The following is a 17057-nucleotide window of genomic DNA, read 5'->3' on the forward strand; positions in this document are numbered from 1 at the left end:
TAGATATGTAGGTTTTCTAGCAATATTTAGGAGAAACAGTTGGACGTTATAAGAAAGCTGTCTTTTATACTTAATATTTTTGTATGACCTAGTTCATATCTATAGCATGTTTTCCTTCAGCTTTCCTCCCTCTATCCTCCAGCACCTCAGTCTTATGCATTTTGCATTTAAGTTTAAATGCTCTTTCAAATGACATCATAAAAGATTCAGCGTTTGGAATTTTGTGAGTGCTGAGGGCCTGATCTCCACTCCTGACTAATATCTAGAGTCCAACAGTCAAAGCTATTGGAGACCCCCCTCTTACCTGGACCCTTGCATTGGGTCCTCCCCAGGAAAAACCCTCAGGATTTCCCTGCTGCCATTTCATACTCACATGTATGTGGATAAAATATGAAAATTTGTAATCACCTCCTTCAAATCCACCAATGTGTTTACAACCACCTTCAGATTAACCCTTTTGCAAGTGTTGTCATCAGTATTCCTGGGTGCCTCCCATGGGAGCTGGGACACAGCTCCAGGTGTAACACGGCCCCATCCTACGGAGCATCAGCAAAGCTCCCTGTTAGCTCTGACTCACTCACGCAGGCTTGGAGGAGATAAACAAATATCCCCCAAATATGTGCTCTTATTAGATCATTGTCTGGCTAATGTGTAGAGAATACAGAGAGTCCTAGGGAGATTTTTTTTCCCCTTATACTGTGTTTCCACCCATGGGACTGCACAGTTGATGCTAGTCTTGGACCGAACTGAGCATTTCGATAACTTGTATTTTAATCAAAATCAGACGTTTGTGTGTGTGTATTTTCCTGCAACCAGTCTAGAAGAATTTTCTTTAGAGTATTTTGCGACCATTACATTTAACAGATGATGTGGAGTCTTCTGACATTCTGAGACAATATTTATCTTCATTACAAATAAATTATGTCGTCACTGCTATGCTCTAAACAGTATAAACTAATAAAGTAATAGGTTGCTACAGAAAAGCTGTTAGGAATATCAAGACTCTAAGGATAATAAATGTCCATATTTTGTTAAAGAAAATGTGTACAATAAAAGCCAATTGCCTGTCTTTGCCTCCCTGCTAAGAATCCGCATTCTCCTTCAGTCCCCAAAGCTGCTGTTTTCTTGTAGAGAACAGGCTGCTGAAACTCACTTATCTGGGCCTAAACACTTTAAAATTGGGTATGTGCTTGAGTATGAAAATTGTGTCATTGTCTTCTATGATATGTATAGCATACGTATGTCTTTCCTGTTTATGTGAGGAGACAAAATTAATTGCCTTTTGCTGAGCAGCCTTTTCAAATGTAGCTGGTTTAGTCACTGCAAGGTGAGGAATCAGCATCCAGGGTTGTCATTCCCCCTTCACTCTGACAGCGAAAGTCCTGAGCTTTGTGCAGGTGAGGAGCTCAGCCCACTCACAAGGATGCACCTTATTTAGAGAGAGCTTCTGGTTCACCAACGTTTGGAGACTACATTAGTAGCATTGGCTCTGTTTGGCTTTTTATGGTTAGAGGATGACAGTTTATTTTCTTGGTGAAGTTGTTATGTGGTTTGGGTTACAGTAATCCAGTGTGCAAGTATGAAGATGTGAACATGAGGTGGTTGTCCCAACGGGAGAACCGGGAGTCTGGAGACCATTTCTGCATGTGTGCTCAGTACTATAGGTGAATGTAGTGAGACCCAAAAGCTGCAGGATATCTTGGCTGTCCTGGACAAACAGCCCTGTGAATGAAGGTGAGCCTGTGTACTTCAATCTTTCCCTATTTTCTCCTTTTAGCCAGTATTGGCCTGTCAGGGTTTGTTTTAAGACAGCTGTTCTTCATCCAGATTCCAGCTTCTTTCACATACTGAGAGGTCTGGAAGACTGTGCTGGATGAAAAGGATATGTCTTGGCATAATCCTGGGCTATTAGTCCATATCACTGCACAGTATCCCCTGGAGATGGCAAATGATAAATAGACTGGACAGTAGTTAACAAGTTAGAGCAAGCTGGAACTAGACGGTAGCTAGTGAGCTCATTGGCACCGAATGCAAGTTTCCTGAGAAGGAAGGGGCTACCTCAGTCAGAGAGCTTGCAGCCATCCACACATCTTCAACCTGCCGTTCCAAATCCAAGTAGACTACTCTACTTTTTTAATTTTATGGAATAAATAAGTCATGTGATTAAAAAAAGATGAAGATGCACATAAATTCCATAAGCGAACAAAGTGGAAAATCTGACAGAGAAAATATATCTATTTGTTTTTCTTTTTTAAGAGTAGTGGAACTCTTCCTTACAGTGCTTAGTTCACAGGTCTGCAGCTTATCAAAGAATAAAACCTGTGATGCATCAGTCGTAGGTGGTGTGCTGAAAAGGTTTCTTTAGGCAGCGTTGCTTGCAGGTGTAGAACTGCACCGCGGTGGGTTTTGTGGGACTGTGCAGACGTCACTTGAACACCTTCCCCTGCCACAAGCCCACTCTGCAGCTGCACAAAATGCCTTCCAGAAGCGTGATGGAGAGGAGTATTCTTGCCTTCCCCCTGAGAAGTCCTTGCGCAGCAGGCGAGATGCTGGGAGGAACAGTGCTGCGACAGACTCCAACATCCCCAGCTGGCCTGGGACAAGAGCAGGCAAGAGTGGCCTCTTTGAAGCACCGTTTCCTAGGGATGCCTTCCGGAGCTCTTGGCTTGACACTTATCCCCGTGCGCTGGGTGGTGGCATGAATGCCACAGGTTAGCTCCTGGATAACGTATAGCTTCTGTCTAAGCCACTATTAGATTTAGAAAACAGAATCATTTCCCAAAGCCCAGAGGGAGCAGAAGGGGAAGCAAAGGAGAATGGTTCTTAAAAAGTCTTATGTTTCTCTTTGGAAGAAAATTACCGTCATCTATCTTTCCTTTCTTGCAAGCTACTGGAACCTACTAGTAGTGCCCTGCTGCTGGGTTTTCAAACTTCGATTTTGCTGAAGAGTATCTCTCTGATGCAGGTGCCAGTGTCATTTATCAGAGAATGATGTCAACATTCCTGTGTCATACATGACAAATGACAGCAGAAAGGAGTGCCCTTTGAATTCACTTACTTTTACGTGGCTCTTTCCTCGTTTACTTTCCTCTCTCCAGTTAAATGACATTTTATTTCCTACAAGGTTTCAGTTTAGACTTATGTAGCCTCTAGAGAGATACCTTCAGATTGACTTGAAATGAAGGATTAGTACGAGGCACCAAGGTCCAAACTCAGTATGAGTGTGAATATAGTTATACTGCAATGAGAGTAAACTTCGCTTTGTCCCTGACAAGGTCTAGACCCCAGCACTTCTCTACACATGGCCTGATTTGAAAGGTAATATAGAAATGAATTGGATCAGCATCCAGGGGCACCCTTGGTACATGGAACAGACCAAATTCCCAGACTAAAAAGCTTGGGAAGGAGATGGGGAGGGCAGAACACATAAGCTGCTTCTAATTCTCTTTTTCTTCTGCTTCCTTCTGTTCCCCTTACTGGTAGAAGGGACTTGTACTCTTCTCTCCTAAGCAATGCCTCTGCAAAAAAAGGGCTTTATTCTTAACTTGTGCTAAAATCCTTTCTTGGATGAGGCAGCCTCAGTTTTAACCTGTTAGCTGACTGAGGTGACCCGGAGCAGGGAGTTTAGGGTTTATCGTGACCAGCGAATGCTTTCTAGAATTGCCACTACTTTGAATAATGCTTGTTAAGATATTAGTATGGACAACATGTGATTTTAAAAAACACACACCCAGAGCACGGCTCTCTGCTGTTCAGCACCCTGCTGAAAGGCTGGATTTTTGTAAAAGCTTGGGACTTGGCAGCAGCCAGGGTACAGTTTGATATGTGCTTCATTAGCGTCCCACAAAAGCAGCTTTTTGCCACACCGGTCTTGCCTTGTGCTCCTCCCCATGCTGCACCAGTGCTAGCAGTAATGTGGCTAAATAAGGAGGTATTTAGAGGACCTGATCCTACTGCAAAGCACCATAAACAACTATGATTTTTCAGCAGCAGCACCCGTTTAAAAGAACCATCAGTTGAGGCCTCAGTATGACTTCAAGGGCAAGGTTTCTCTTTATGGGGATCTGACTTAATAGATAACTAGAGCCCAGGGAGCAACCCTGCCCTGGATGAGTAGTCTCCTGTCTCCCTTCTGGATCTCGTCTGACTCTGCTAACCCAGCAGAAAAGTTACCGTGGGCTGTAGGTCTCCCTGGTTTCCTCAGCCCTGCCCTCGCCTAGGGGCTCTGCAGTAGAGCTCCTTTGTGTCCCTCTCTGCCTAATCTTGCTGCCCATCTTCAGCACTTAGCAATCGTGTTTGACACTCAGTGGAAACAACAAAGCTGCTTTGGACTCTGAGGAGTTTCTGGGTTTTTGCTTGGGACAGGACTACCAGTCTAATCCTCTGTTATCTTCCAGATGCTCTAAACTGGCTGCCTGTGTGAGCAAGAGTTCCCCAGGGCCTGAGGGGGACTTGGAGGTAGGAAGCTGGCCTCAATAATTGGGTTGAACCCAATTCATTCTGAAATCTGCTTTATGTACAAGTTTGCATTGAAAAAAAAAATAAATTTTCACCAAAAAGGAGAATATCTGTACAGTGGCTTGTACTGAAAGAAAAAAAAAGAAAAAAAAAAAAGTGGGGGATTAACTGAAAACTGCCTGTTTTGGGAGGAACAAACTGGGAGTAGGGCAGTCCTAGTATATATTACAGATGAAGGGGAGAGAGGATTCCTCTTTCACAGATGCAGAAGTGATTCAGCTGTCTTCACACATTTATATTTTCAAAGCTTTCTTCAGAAGGAATAGATTTAGCAGCATACCTCTCATTTCTAATATGAGAACTGAACTTTTTTTTTTTTTTGTACGCTTTTAGTTTTTTTTTTTCCCCAAAGCAGGGGTCCATTAGCTTCAGGCTCCACCAATCCCAAGGGCTGTGATCTTATCTTAGGCTGCCAGAGATCATTATACACATCACTGTCATGTTGCTATGTTGTTGGGTTTTTTTTTTCCTTCTGTTTCATTTTATTTGTTTTTTTGTAGGAGGGAAAAAAATGAGCCAGTAGCTTTTTTTTTTCTAGCCCTTAGACATGTAATCTGAGACAAAAGGCCTCAATTTCTTGCACTCTTCTCTTCCAGCTCTACCAGCTGAAGTACTATTTTTCACAGAATGAATTGCTGATACTCCCACTTACACAAATTACGAGTAGCAACAGAGCCTTGCAGTCTGCAACTGTCTTAACTCAAACGTCCCAATATTAATATTCCTGTGGCTAAAGCTTTTATTTGGGTTTCTTTTCCATACCCCTGGAGATATTTCTCATTCTCTAGTTACTGATATATTTCTGATGCGTGCCCAGCAGGTAGCTTCTGTGAGTCACAGGAGGTCAAGATTGCTTTAAAAAAAGTAAGAAGGGTAAAGGGAGGAAAGGGAGAAAACTGTTAGTTTCTTGTATCTTATTGCATTAGCTCTATTCAGTATTGCTAAGTGTGGTGGGGGTTTTGTTTGTTTGTTTGTTTTGTTGTTGTTGTTGTTTCTGTCCATAAGAGTTTCTCTAATAACGTCTGTTTGCCAGAACAGCCACTATTTTTGCTTTTTATGTGGCTAAACTCAAAAGTGACTCCATTTTTTATTGTGAATTTGTCTTAGCAATTCAGTGTATATCATCATCTATCTAGATCTCTTAGAGCAGCTGTCGTAGTGTTACGAAGTTTCCAGGGAAATCAAGCTCCTGCATTGAAGGAGACTTAAGGTATTGCTGGAGAGGAAGGGGATAGCGAGGAAGTGGTGAGCCTTGCCCACCACTCTCTTGCTATATGGCACTTGTCTTGCTATGTGACACAAAGCTTATGACTATGTGTCTAGCTATGTGAGAGCCAAGAGAGGAAAATCACGAGCAGGAATTCACAGGTATAAGGTGATGGAAGCTCCCTGGGGGAGCCTGGATTTACAAGACATGATGGGGCTGGAGTGAACATGCAGTTGGGTTCCTGTGTCGTCCTGAAATACCATCTTCAGCAGTCCTTGCACATCTGAGCTATGTGCAGGATTCTCCACCAGCACAGTCCTGATGCCAGGCAAGCTTTAGCAAGGGAGCTGAATTAATCTCCTTGTCAACATCGTGAAGCTTCAGTGTCACAGGTTGGCCATCCCCAGCCCTGGAGGGTAGGCTCAGCTTTCTTGCACTGTGGAAAGGCTGTGCCTGAGCATGTCAGGAGGGTGTAGAGGGATTTGGCCAAGTCAGCTGATTCGGGGTGATCTGGAGTAGGAATCGCAGTAGGGAAACAAAGGAGGTGCTGAAGAGCCCTTCTGAAGTTCTGCCTATCTTGGGAGTCTGAGTACGTGATGGGGATCCTAAATTGGATCATAATTTAAATCCCCTGGGCCTGAAGCTGCCAGTGCAGGGTCAGTCTCCCATGGAATATATCATCATGAGGTAGCAAAAGCCACGTCCTCTTTCATGCAGAGGAGAATTTGAGTGTTCTTCTAACAAGGGCATCTATGGCATCTGCTTGGCTAGAGGTGGCTCAAATTTGCATCTCAGGACTGTCCTAACCAGCAGCTTTTCCTTGTTCTAGTGTGAGTAGCTCTTCATTTCTTTGTGTTGGAAGTCTCCGTGCACAGTGCAGTGATGAGGGAGGGACAGGCAGGCAAAGAGCAGCTCATCGGAACTCAAACAGTGTTATTTCCTTTCGGCTCTTCAGACTGATTGAGTCGGTGGTCTTAATCTGGTGTCTGCAGGCAAAAATAACTCCATCAGTTTACAGAAACTAAGCCTACAGCCATGAGAAGGAATGTCTGAAGAGGTGTATTTTTTTTGCCTGTGTCCCACTAAGTCAAAAACATTTCTGTACCCTGTAATTCAAGGCCAAAAACTATGAAAATAAAGTGTTTTAGCTGTTACTATGCTGATGCCAGTAATCTTCCCATGAAACGAGGATTGTGAATGTTGGTACCATCTCTTCCTCATCACCACTTTTATTATTATTTTCAAGACTACCTTGAGGCTTTACCTGAGATGGAACGCTTGGCGTGCTGAGCAACAGAGTAGGTAGGGATGGCCCCTCATATGAAGAACTCTTGCTTTAAAGAAGCCGCACAGGCAGTAGTAGGAAGAGAAACAGAAGAGTGGAATGAGTTGCCCAAGGTTGTGGGGCAGGTCGGCAGCAAAGTGAAGATCAGTCTCTACCTCACCATTTCTGCCAAGCCGTTGTGCAGAACGTGTCCTCAAAACACAAGTGTTCCAGATGTGCACCTGCAAATTGCAGGAGTTCACTAACACTGGAACTGTATCTGCTTAGAGCAGGAGTGTTAATGATTAACCTTAATAGCCCTCCTTTTGTGCTGCCATTCAGTTTTTCAATCTGTTCCAAAACCACGTACAATTCAGCGGTTCCTCACTTCGGGGCTTTCCTTGCCTTGTTAATGGCGGTGGCTTCTACACCTCTTATGATTAGGAGCCTTTTATTTGCCCACCTCTTCAATGAGATGACAGATAATGGGAGGAAGTCAGATACGTTAAAAATATACTTAGTTTTAACAGCACCGAGACACTTAACTTGTCAGCAACCCAATTATTAATGAGATTAATGGACTTTTATAAATCCACTGCATCCTTAGGACAATTGCTGGGTTCATGTTTCATGCATACTGAGTAAGGCTGTGCATGGGCTACGAGAACTTTAATATGAAAAATAAAACTGAGAAGCAATCCTCGGCTTACTCTGCTACCACACCTTGCATGCAAGAATGCTGATCATTGCCTGCATAGGAGCATCATTTAATTACGTTTTTTTCACTTCTGGGCATAATGCTATTGAAGGAATTCTGTCAGCATTTAATTATAGACTAAATATGGTCAGTTTTTCTAGCTATTTCAGTACCCACTTAGAAATATATTTGATACCTAGAGAGCCAAAAAGGACATCAGTGGTAACAACATTAAAGAAGGTTTTGTAAGGGAATGGGAATCTAATTTGTATCTGGAAATTAAATTTATATCTGAGATTTTTAAAACCATTTAAGAGATATTGAACCCCCGTCTGTATGAGGAAGTAATGCGAATCAGTCATCCAGTTAGGCCTCTGGCTTTCTAGAGGTAGACAGAAAGATTTTTTTTTTCTAAATCGCTTTTAAAGTTTTTGATTTTTAGTGCAGGGATATTTCAAACCCTAGAACATACATAACAACAAACAGAAGATCTGATTAAAAGTAGTTCGGCTGCTGCAGCATTTTATTATTGGCTTCATACCCAGCTTGATGTGCCCAATTCTGATGGAGTAACACCAAATTCTGTGTGCAAGATTTAATTTGAATATTCTACTTTATGAACTAGAACTTTATTTTCTAAAATTCATGTTTTCAAAGGGAAGCTGAGGAGCAGTGTGAGTCCATTTGACTACTTCAAGTCAAATGTAAGTCATACAGAAACAAATGAAGAAATAGTTATTTAACTATGTGTTACTAAACAGCTTATAGAATTAAGTCAGTTAATTTTAGATGAAGCCTTGAAACCCGTGTGCTCGGGATAGGACACCGCAGAAGTCACTAATATCAAAGGCATGATTGCACTTCTCCCTGGAGTGTGGATCACGAACAAATGAAATTAGCAGAGGCTTTAATATTGATTTAAGGAGGTTCAGGAAGGGGGCTCTAAGGACTGCTTAATGTTAAGCACATGCATAAGTGCTCTCTGTATTTTTTTTTTTATCAGACACTATGTAAGTAACAAGGAAAAGGACATTTGTATCTGTGTGAGAAGGACATTTTAGGTCATAAATGCAAAGAAATAAGAAATATGTTTTAACCCCCTGAAGGGAAGCAAGCAGTATAAAAATAAGACCAGCAGTTGTATGTCCTCCCTTTTTAGTTTATCTATTTAAATTTAATTATGACTGGATTTCTACTTCAGCAGTGTTACTACTGAAATAATATATGCACCTTTATGCATGTGTCTCATTATGTATCTCACACAGGTATAATTTTACCCAAGCGTATTAGCTTGCTTGCTTGCTAAACTTCTTCCATGTTAGATGAAGTAAATGGACATTATACCTGGATATGCAAAGTCGTGGTCACGTTTTGTGAGTATGTTTAATCACTGTATATATTTCCTCCAGAATGATTTATTCATTTCCTTTGTAGTTTTGTTGCGGACTTTACTTGCCGTTTCAATCTGAAATAGCCATTAGTTTCTTTCTCTTTTCCTTACCAAGAAGTAAATCTGTGCTATTTGCTGATTTGTTTATTACAATCTGGAAACTTAATCCTTCTCAAAGTTGGAGATTTTAAATATGTCAGATCATCTTATAGCTGCATGCTGGTTGTATGGATGACATTATGTGTGTTCGGAGAAATTCATTTCAAGTACTACAAATGAGTCCTTTAGTAATACCCAGGAGTCATAATGTCTGTGACATAATGAACCCTCCTAAATTACAGCCTACGCTAATTAGATCAGTTATTGCTACATTCCAGTCCCTGAAACAATTTGCTTAAAGTGGTAGTTACCTGTAATGAAATGACACATAGCTGGATGTCAGCAACCTTCTCCATTCTGCGTGACTTATTGCGTGGATGGTCTTCATGGAGGTGCAGCAGCCCCATTGCATCCAGCTCTCCATCAGGACCAGAGATCGTGGCCAAAAGCCGTATGACGTGTGGAAGGGCGGTGATGCCCTAGGAAGGCACATGAGCACTGTGGTGGGATATTTGGAAAGGGGCTTGATTTTCTCTTCCTCTTTTCTTGCTGTTTAGGTGCTTCTTCGTCAGCCACATCATCTCCAAGTTATTTCTGTTATCTCATCACTGTATCTTTGACTTGCTTTACGTGTTCAGTAGTATTTGTTTGATTCACTTAAGACATTCCCTCATGCTGCCTCCTGCTTACGTGCTCCTGCTCATTCAGCAAAAAGCAGTACGATGAACCGGGGTGATGTGTCTGGCTGAAAACCACGGGAATCTTGGTGGGGAAAAGCTGCTGTGGGCTTTGCTGGAGCACACAGCTATTGGTATCCTCTGCTGAGAGTATGAGTCTTGACAGAGACCTGCCTGCTTATTTAGATGTGACTCGGGTAACTCGATACTGGCCTGCGATGATGGGCATGTAAACAGGGCGAACCGCTGATTAGTTGATGTTGCAGAATTAGAAGTGGAGCAGACAAATGTCAAAGTTTGTTTCATGAATAGATCCTACAAAGAAAAGGCTAAAGAAATGCAATGGAACATGGTTTAAAAAGTGCAAACACTTTGAAATATAGCTAAAATAGCAACAGTTAAAGGGTTGGCCACATATGCACCCCCACTGTTTCATTGTTTGCTTTTTATTGGACATCTCTGCAAATTTAAGGTCTCACATTCTGAACCTGTCTCATTTAAGATGTATCCTGTTCCCTTCCCTCTCTCTATAGGTGCAGAGCCCTAACTTTGGGCAGGATCAGCAGGCTCTGCTCCTTGGACAACAAAAATCAAGATAAAAGTCCCTGGTACCACTCTCCATGATGGGCAGCCCCGTGAGAGGGTTCCATTTTCTGGAAAATGTGAAACAGACTTGGGGGTTTTGTTTGCTTGTGTTATTTTATTTGTTTATTTTTTGATTCATTTGCTCATGCCTCATGCACTTACCTGTTACAAACGTGGTGTACTCGAAGCTGCAGTTAATCTTGCCATAATATGGGTGCATCATGAGCTTAGGAGGCTCCTGCTCTGCTGCAAGCTGTTAACATCTGCCTTGCACAACCTTGCTGACTGCAGTGCCTGGTCCTCAGAGCCAGGACCATGAAATTATCTCCAGGTCACCTTTGTGTCCTCTTCCTCCTCACTGCAGACCTATGCCTTGTCTCTCTTCTCTGCATTTTCCCTGACTGGGAATACGGGGTGCTCATTTTTTTCCAAGGAATGTTTCTTCCATGGAGAGCATATCCTTTCCCCTCCTCCTGTCACAGAACCCTTTTCACTTTTTTTGATTTTTTTTTAATGTAGATTAATACTTGTTTTTTTTTCACTGTTTAGCACATTGGTAGGAGGTAAGATTTACTTCTCAGATTTCTAGCTGCTCAGTCTTGCAGGTTTAACCTCTAAACAAACATTGTGTTGAATAAAAAAGTCCTTTTTTATTTTAAATATGTCAGATCATCCTTTTTTTTTTTCCTGTTGTGAATGGAGATTCCATTCCTGTTGCTGGAAGGAGTCACTAATCTTCCAGGATAACTTAATCATGATCTGATAACTTTGGTCAAAATCTACTTTGCAAGAAGCTGCAGCTTTGCTTATAACCCATCTTGATTTGGAGAGAAAGTGTTGTCACATGAGTGAAAAACGGCACCTGCTACTAACTGGGGTCCGGACTGTTTTGCTGAGCACACGTGGCCGTACATGCCAGCAGCCCAACAGGACTATTGCGTGGCCTCATTGCATCTCTTCCAATAGCTTTTGTAACATAACTAGCAAGGAACCTGCAATACTTAATGAGGCTGTCAGGCATGGAAAGGTCAAAACCAAGCAGGAGACCTGTTCTGACTCATTCCTGCTGGACTTGAAACTTGTTTCTTACAGACCAAGCAGTACTTTTACTTTTTTTTCAAGAGATGACAGGCTAAAACTGCCTACTTTCCTTTCTGTGTCAGAAGAGGTAAATAGTTTTAGTCCACAGTGGTTTCTGATTGAATATCCTTTTGAAGTAACGATAGCTGTAATTTAAAGCAACAGTTACCATATTTTCTTCTCTCCAAGACATTCTTTGATGCCATAAATATAAATCTACTTAAAATAGCTATAGCAATGCCTAAGTATGCTATGAGGATTTTTGGAGGTTCTGCCTCTAATTGCCATCATATGTATCTAATATCACAAACATAACTGGCTAATGACAAGGTTCCTGCAAATACTTTCTTAACATAAGAAGAAAAGTACATTCAGAGGTGTGTGTCCAGTTCAGATTGTTTGCTGAAACTTCAACCTTTGCAAAGAAGTTCTCTTTAATTATATAAATACTGTTCTTCTCTAATAAGACTGTCTGGACCTTTCTGCATATTCTGCTGCAAGCTATGGTTGGGGGCTTATATTACGACCTAATACAGCATCAGAAAATTGCTGATTTTTAAGGACAATTATGCCAATGTACTGGTATATTTGTTTAAAAAAAAAAAAAACTTTTTGTTTGCCTCTCACAAATACATATGTATTCCATCAATGAGAATTCTTTTTTTCAAAGAATTGATATTACTTAAGCGGGGCAGGGAGGAAACCCAATTGGAGAGTAATTGGTGGTTCATATGGGAGTCTTTCTTTACCTGCTGCAATTTAAAAAATCCTGGTTTCCATTCTGTACTATTGCAACTAGAATTGCAATTAAGTCTCTTCAAGTATCTCTTCACTTTAAGAGCATGGCAGTGCTCTCCTGCTGTGCGGCATAAAACAACGGAAAGACACAATGCATTAAATATTAAAACAGAAAAGACTGAGTAAGTAAAATATGTAATAATAATTGTTAATTATTTCAATGAGTTGTCATGTTTGTATTTTGGCATAAGGGAATAGAAATGCTTTAAAATAAAATACAAAATGTGCAGGTGCAGCAAAGACCTGCCTTCAGGATAAGAGTGGGAGTACGAACTCAGAGAAAAGTATTTGCATGGATAGGAAAGAAGCTAAACAGATAGTGAAAGGGGACGAGACAGATTAAATTATTTGCTTGATGTACAGTGGTGTGGTGATGACCATCAAGACACGTGTCATGGCAGCAATTTTTACAATTTTTTGTTGAATGTAACTTCTCTCATTCTTTTTGTTCTTTTCCAGTGGAAACCACTAAATCCTGTTTGCCTCACCCAGGAGGAAGTGCCATGCTTTTTTTATGACTTGTTGCTTTTTCCTAATTACCTGAAGTTCAAATCCTTGATAGCTCCGCCGGCTTCAAGAGTAAATGTATGACTTAAAAAGGTAGCTCAGAAACAAGAAGCAATCTTGCTGCAGCAGCATACTTCTCAGGGGTGGTTTCTTTGGCTTTCTGCATAACTCTAAAATACAGCCCCGTTGGTAGCGAGGACAAACCGCTGAGACTTGCATAGGAGAGAGCCACATATCTTGTGCTCTCACCCTCATTTAAACAGAGCACGGGAAGAATAATGCTACTATTTGATTTGGTCCTGTAATGAGTAATTCTAATGCACAGCAGTGGAGAAATAAGGCCTGCAGTTCTAGGGTATAAAATTACTGACGAGAAATTCTCCCTTACCCCAGCTAACACATGTAACTGAGATATGAAGAGATTAAAGGATGGGATTTCAACTTCACAGCTCTGTTCTTGGACTCGGGCTTTTCACAGTATGCAAATTCTTGATCCTACTAATCAGGCAGTGGGAGGATTTCTTAAAGTTCTGCAAAGATTCAAAGTTAAAATAGGACAATGCAGCAAGTCCTGTACCTGAACTGGCTGCGGCCAAGTTCAAACGAGTTGATGGAAAAGCCTCCAACTGCTTTATTTGCCTCCAAAAGGCATTTTACTTTATCTGGCATGATAGATCATCAACCGTTTTTATCATAGTATGGGCAAAAAGCTGGGAAACACTGTTGAAGAGGCACAACTGTCAGTCCTGCCAAGAGCAAGGTGAGGACAGCACATCTGTGTGGTTACAGCAGTGTTCCTCTGCAGGAGGGAAGAATTGTGCAGGACTTAAAACAGGCAGCAACAAGGAGGATAATGCAGATTCTTCTGCTAGTGAGAAAGCCTTGTGGCATGGGAAAAATGGGGGCTGAAGGAAGGCTAAAGGAGAGTCTATATAAAAAAATCAAGCTGCTCAAGATTTACTTGTTTTCAGGGATGGTCTCTAACAAATATGGACCATCAACAGGATCAATCTTGAAAGGCTGATGAAATGAAATGTTATAGCTGGTTCATTAAATCAGCGCATGGAAACCACACCAGAAATCACATGGTCAAAAAAATGATAGGTACAGAAGAGATAATTGATACATTTTTGAGGGGGAGGTTCCAGCTGATAAAGCATCTAGTTGATGAAGGATGGATGAGCGCCTGCTCCGGAGCGAGCTTGGAAATGGAGCAGACCAAAGGCTGAGTGAGCAGAAGCAGGAGATGATGCTTCATGTGTGCAGCAGAGGCCTGATACTGCAGTTTGAAGGATGAACCAAACTACAGGGGGACACCAGAGCCAGCACAGCTGGTTCTTGTGGCCACTCTATTGCAGACACAGTAAGGGAATAGATTTTTCCGAAATGTGAGTGGTTTTTGAAGCACTCTACTTGGTTTTTAACCGATTCCACTCTAAAAACTGAACTGTTAAGTGAACCTCCTGTTCTTTTGACATTATCAGCACGATCAAGAAGACCAAAACAATACTTATTTTATTAATCTGTTGTGTATTTTACTTTCTAGAATACAAATTTTCAGTATCTGAGACCACAAATCTGAAATGGCAATATTCCAGTGATAAACTTGCAAAAGAAGCTACTGGCATCAATAAAACTTTTCTTAAAGAACTAGATGAGAAACAGTTAGATGGCTGCAATAATGCTGAAATATTTTGATTGTAGAAAACACAAAGGATGCAAAACTGCAGTGAATCACTAATGCCTCTATCTACCCTCTGCCTCCAAACAGTAATATATTTAACTCTTTCTGAGTGAGCAGATTAAGAAGAGCCTGGGAAACGTTATGGGATCTGGGGAGCTGGAGGCTGTGCCAGGGAAGGTCTCTGCACCGCAGTGTTTGCTGCTGTAGCCATTTCCAAAAGGGACCTGCTGCAGCTCTAGGAGTACTGGCAGAAGCTTCTTCATCTGCTTGTGATCATATCTCAACTTACATATTCCCCATCCCTAGCATGTTAAAGAAAATATCTGTGATTTTTCATAGGTAAAAATTGTGGGCAGCAATGGTTACAGGAAAGCAGAAAGAAAGGTATAGTGAAAATTGGATAAAAAGATGTGACAGGTAGTGCAGTGACAGGTAGTGCAGTGAGAGCCCCAGGCCCCTGCGGGTCTGTCCCTGCTCTCTTTCGGTGCAGGAAACACGTTTCTCAGCTGCTACTGCACAAACTGGACAATGGTTTATTGAAGGCAATGGGATGAGTATCTTTGGATCTGAATCTGGCCCTATTTCTGCTCCAGGCTAAATGGGAAATTATCCTGTATATTTTTTTTCTGGGATTCCTGAAAGTTCTCAAGCCAGGACTGTATGGCGTTCCGACTTATTTCCTTTTGCTTCTATTTGAACATCTGTCTGAAGTACTGTATTACATACTAATTTGTTTGAGACTGCCTTTTTTTTTTTTTTTTTGGATAGTTGCGTGTGATTATGGCCTCCTACTTCATTTTCATTAATTTGCCTTGTTTATGTGCTTTTGATCTTTTATTGATCCTCCCAGCAATGGAGGACTTCTTCCTGCCTGGAGGGGAGGCAGGGGGAAGAAGCAGGGAAAGAGCAGGAGCACCATGGGCCTGCGTGGATGCGACCAGGACACACTACTGCAGGTGGGTCCTCTTGGGCTGCATGACCCTGTCCTCTAGCTGCCAACCCAGAGCTGACAGTGGCGCTTTGGTCACATCCTGCCTCTCCGCAGCATGAGCAGTGGGTTTGTTGCTGTCCATTGGATTTGATTGGAGAAGTCACTGTTTTAAGTTCTGTTATGGAGTAAGTGAATACGTCGGTTTTGACTGGATCCTCTGTAAAGTTGGAGGGTAAAGATCTCCGCCGCGTGTCAGCACTGTCTGCAATTACTGCTCTGTCAGCGTCCGGGAGAGGAGCTGCTTCTGTCACCCCATCACAACTTCCTTCTCATCTTTTTGAAGCCTCCCTTTCCCTTGTAGGGATGCAGGAGCAGCCTGACGATAGATTCTGTGATGTTTTTTGATCTTTCCCCTCATACCCTTGGATCTTACTCGCCCATCTTCCTTGCCTTGCTGTCATTGCTAATAAATTTTCCTCTATTAATGTTACCTGTATGTTAATATCACTGAGGGAAAGGTACCCTAGTAGCAGATAGTCCTTGCAGAGGCCAGAGACTTAACCTTGGCTTGGCCGCTGTGCCTGTTTTTCGCAGTGGCAGCCCCCACTCTGCTTCCAGGTGCACCTCTTCCCACAAAAGTCATGTTTAACGGGCAGCTAAATGGAAACAAGTAAGGTTTTGTTCTTATTAAGTGAAAAGTATGTTTTTAAAACTATTTCAGAGACTTTTCTCTTTATTGAGCCTTCTCTTACTACAGCCTGCTCTGTGCATCCCAGTTCTCAACAGTTAGGGTCAATAGGGTGCATCCTGGCACCACTCTTGTGCTGATCCTCGGGCAGTTTTTTTTAATAGTTCCTGTTATTCCTTTTTCTTGACATGTTTTATATAAATGTTATAAGAATATGTTTGATTTGTACCAGCTCATCTAGAACCTTTTAAAATTCCTTCTGAAGCTAAAAGCATACCACTGCTTGAAGAAAAATAAGCACAGTACCCTTATCACTCTGGTACTGTTTTCTTCTAAAATATCTCCCATTTGGAAGTCTTTACTGTAATAACTGGGATGCACAAAGGCTGGAATTTTCCCAAATAAGAAAGCTTTAAGCTATAATTTCTTAGTACAAAAGCTTCTTTTTTGTTAAATTATATATAAGTATTTTCAGCAGGACCTCCTACACACAGCTATTCAGTGAGCGTTTGGGCTGGAAAGCGCACCTTCAGCAGCACATGTGCAGCCTGTCACTGCTGCAAATGCATCTTGCTTTTCTTTACGGGCTGAGCTGGAAGGGTATGGACAGATACATGCACAAACTCTGCATCTGCTCTTTATTTTCCAGGTTGTCATTCTCTGGTCTCACTTACCTCTTTTAAGATCTTTGAGGATCACTGTGCAGGAGCCCAAATCCTGGATTACAATTTGGGCAAAAGCAGAGGCTGCACATGCGTGCAGCTCACAACATATAGATCCTGTAAGCCATGAGGATCCGCACATCCTTCCAATCCCTTGGATTGCCCACTACAGACTCGGAGTCTTCCCCCTTTTGCCATCATCTGCACCTTTGCATCCCCATTAAGAAGGATAAAATCCGTGCTGTTCTTCAAAAGAAAAATCTGCTGCTG

Source organism: Tinamus guttatus, unplaced genomic scaffold (genome assembly GCF_059628265.1).
Source record: "Tinamus guttatus ecotype Peru unplaced genomic scaffold, ASM5962826v1 Tinamus_guttatus_pri_ptg000389l, whole genome shotgun sequence".
NCBI lineage: Eukaryota > Metazoa > Chordata > Aves > Tinamiformes > Tinamidae > Tinamus > Tinamus guttatus.